At 35.2% G+C, this 4104-nt stretch overlaps 1 long non-coding RNA gene across 1 annotated transcript; it reads right to left on the bottom strand.

Moving 5' to 3' along the window:
• Positions 1-1931: 1931 nt before the first annotated feature.
• LOC115882974 lies at positions 1932-2767 on the bottom strand. Its single transcript, XR_004050300.1, has 2 exons — positions 2300-2767; positions 1932-2198 (listed from the first exon to the last, which is right to left on the bottom strand). It is a non-coding gene; the product is annotated as an uncharacterized LOC115882974 (long non-coding RNA).
• Between the last annotated feature and the right edge of the window lie 1337 nt (positions 2768-4104).

The following is a 4104-nucleotide window of genomic DNA, read 5'->3' as shown; positions in this document are numbered from 1 at the left end:
TTTATTTTTAAGACATATTATGTGATTGTTTCACATAATATGTTTTAAAAATAAAACTGCAAATAGCGAATAAAAATAATTAAAATAAAAAAGTGTATTTTACAATTCCCCCCGGCCCCGCACCCCTTTGGCTAACCTATAATGTCAGCTATGTCGAGAGATGGCGTTACGAAAATGGAACCGATTTATTACAAGGAACTTGGGCTTCCTTTTCGTTAGTATATTCTGTGAGATGTGCGTTTCGCTGTTTTCTGGTTGTTTGGCTCTGTTTTTTGCAATCTTCATTTTACAATCGTGACTTTGTATTTTTGAATTTTTTTGAACTTTGTTTTCTGTTTGATTTTTAAGATTTATTAAAGGTAAGGTTTAAGTTAAAGGTCTTTGATTTATCTAACAATTTTATTTAATAATCCGAGAAAGTGAGGTGAGGTAACCTAACCAAGTCCAAATGTTCGTGAATTTTATTTTTTAACAATGTAATATTTACAACGCCATATATTTTTACAAAAAAAATTGATCAACTCCATATTTTTGTACATAAACTCCACAATGTGATATTACACAATTGTTCAAGTCCATATGTAAAAAATACACGTAAATAAAACATTATTGTTTCTAATGGACGTCACTTTCTCTTGTATTCCAACGATATTTGTTATGTGTTCTTAAATCTGGTACTATAATAAATATTATACTTTTTAATCTGTTGTTTTATTTGTTTGTAAAATGTTTCATGGTATAATTTTCTGTAAATTAAATTAAATTATTTATTGTAGATTTTTATGCACATAAAATGATATAAGCCAACCATTTAACACTTTACAATAGTTTAACCTGGTTTAACCTTTATATATAAATCCTTGTTTTTTACCATTTGACTTGTTTGCCAACTTGGGACCAATCAGATGACTACACATTATTTTGTAGAAATCTGATTGGCTCTACTAACTGGCGAACAAGTCAATACGTCTTGCTTAAAAATAAATTGCATCTATTTAAATTTGCCGCCACATTTGTTACTTTCCTGGGTGGCTAGATGGCGCCACTTCAATATACAGATTACAGATTTCTTTACAAATTTGAAACCGTTTTGAAACTAAAAAATGCATGGGAGTTAGCGTTCTTCTTTAGTGTGTTCTGTGGTTAGTATATTCTGTGATTACCTCACAAAAAGGTTGTGTTACACTGGCGACGACCAAGGGACATAAATCTTTTTAATTTTGTAAACATTACGCCGAAAAAGCTGAGTAGCATAAACTACATTGTGATCTCGAGGACGGGGCTATCGAAGTATAATACAAATAATACAATACTGAATTATAGTATGTATTTTACATACCGTAGGCTTTGCCTTTGCTCTTTATTTTTCCATCAGCTATTCAATCAACTTCGCACCACACACACTTTAACCATTGTTAAATAATAAATAAAGCACAAAATATTGATAACAATAATTATTTTATATTCAAAAACTCTGTCTAAAAAATAAAAACAAAACTTTTTTTGGGTAATGTTTGGTTATATCTGGTTATATTTATTTTTATTCTCTTATCTATGGTTACTTTTCATTTTTTAGATTCATGCGTTTTTTAGCGCCACTGTGGTCATTTGGCGAACCCCCTTTATTCTTCCCATTTTGTGACCACTTTTTCAATAAAAGTCTATACCCTGTACCTCTAAAACTAAGCATTTTAGGACATACATTTATACGAACTTTTTTACTTATTTTTATCTGCAGAATATTCTGCCGAAGTCTCCGGAATACAGTTCGGACCACCCTGTATAGAATCATCAGATAGGTATTTTGTTAGTAGTAAAAGAAATTTATATTCCCTCAAAAAAAAAACAGCAAATAAATACTTCTTGATAAAATTAGGTATTCGGAAATTTAAGAATGCAGAATGAATTTGAATTAATAGAAGACAAAGAAGTATAATATAATAATGAGTTTATTTATAAGAATAAGGTTGTACATACAATAATAATTAATATGCAAAAAATAAAACTAGAAATTCATAAGTTCCTAGCACAGACATATTTTTATTTTTTGTATAGATAACCGTATAGTCCATATGCAATTTTTCCTACAGAATAAACAGAATATGCCGTCGAAGCGAAAGATAGGACCGTTCCAGCAGTGGCAAGGAACCCTGCGGTGGCCCCCACACTAGTTGTGGCTACTACAGCCTGGCCAGCCACTGGAACAAAATAAAATAAAAATTAATATCGCCTGTAGAAACTAAAAACACAACAAATAAATTAAATTATGGACCAAAATAAAAATTAAAAAAAAACTTACATTCGGCCCAGTTTTCTGGTCTGGCCGCGAATCCTCTGGACAGCCAATAGGCTACATTGTTGGGGTTAAGCTGGTTAGCTCTGTTGATGATAGATGCGATACCCGCAGCATCCATTTGAAGTATTTTTAAGTCTAACTTTTATTGTTTGTTTAAAGTTGGTTTAACAAAGATTTCGCAGGAACCCGCACGGACAGAAATTTAAATTAAGAATAAAAATCTTAGTTGACCTTATTCTCTCTGCGTCTCGCCCACAGGTATCGCCGCACCACACGCCGCCTGACGCCGCACACTGACTGGTTAGCGGTTCGTTGTTCGTTTTTATATTTAGCCACGCGACGCCGACGCCATGATGTCGCTAGGAGGGCTGGAACGCTGGAACTCTGTAACTAAGGCTACGCTCACACGGACCACTTTCCAACGTCAAAACGGTCTTTAAGCTGTCGCAGCTATCGACGACGTTACAACCACAACTGCGCGACAAAAATGTCGTCGAGAAGTCGCCCGTGTGAGTTGATGGACGACACCCGAACCACAACTAAATTTTTGATTCAGTCAAAAATGAATTTTGAAGAAGTAGCACTGTTGTGGCTTCTGCTTCGAAAAAGAAGGCGAAACCGCAGGAAAAGAATTTATTGGGTTCATCCAATAATAGAACATAAAAATGAAAGCCACTTCCAAAAACTTTATCCGGTGTTAGTAGAATGTATGATGTAAATTCTTTAATTACTTTAGAATCAGTAAAAATACATTCGATTATTTGTTAGGCCAATTAAAAGACAGCTTAAAACGTGATGACACAATTATGAGGAAAAGTATACCTGTGATGAACGACTGGCAATCGCTATATAGTAAATAAAATAGATAGTAGAATAAATATAAAAATAATAGAATAATTTTTTTTAAGAAGAAGCGTTCGATACGCAGGCAACAGAGGTAATGCAAAGGTATGACTGGAGATATGACTATAGATAAGATACTATAATATAATTTACTATAATACAAGTCGGTCTGGTCAACATCTGGTCAAGTTGTGTTGTTGTCGCGTCGCCGTCGCGCGTCGTCGGAAAAACGTCCGTGTGAGTTGGGTTCACTACGGGCGGGCGACAATTTTGTGGAAGGTATCGACCACGCACGGCGACAGTCGCCGAAACCGACTGCAGTTTGTCGCCCGTGTGAGCGCTTTACCGCATTTCCATTTAAAATCGTTACTCTCCAGAGGCGACCACATTTTTGTGTTCAAAAGTCGCTGTAAAGTCGTGCGTGTGAGTGTACCCTAATGTTACGCTCACACGGACCACTTTCCAATGACAAAACAGTGCTGTCGCAGCTATCGATGACGTTACAACCACAACTGCGCGACAAAAATGTCGTCGAGAAGTCGCACGTGTGAGTTGATGGACGACACCCGAACTACAACTAAATTTTTGATTCAGTCAAAAATGAATTTTGAAGAAGAAGCACTGTTGTGGCTTTTGCTTCGAAAAATAAGGCGAAACCGCAGGAAAAGAATTTATTGGGTTCATCCAATAATAGAACATAAAAATGAAAGCCAGTTCCAAAAACTTTATCCGATGTTAAGAATGTATGATGAAAAATTCTTTAGAATGAGTAAAAATACATTCTATTATTTGTTAGACCAATTACTGTAAAGGTATGACTGGTGATGCAAAGGTATGACTGGAGTCGACCTCGTAGATAATATACTGTAATATAATTGACTATATCTAATAAAAGTCGGCCTGGTCAGCATCTGGTCAGTTTGTGTTGTCGTTGTCTCGTGGTCGGAAAACGCCCGTGTGAGTTG

Source organism: Sitophilus oryzae, unplaced genomic scaffold, assembly GCF_002938485.1.
Source record: "Sitophilus oryzae breed Bouriz unplaced genomic scaffold, Soryzae_2.0 scaffold_1801_pilon_pilon, whole genome shotgun sequence".
Taxonomy (NCBI): domain Eukaryota; kingdom Metazoa; phylum Arthropoda; class Insecta; order Coleoptera; family Curculionidae; genus Sitophilus; species Sitophilus oryzae.
The sequence above is the reverse complement of the archived record's forward strand: the minus strand, read 5'-3'. Positions and strand labels throughout refer to the sequence as shown.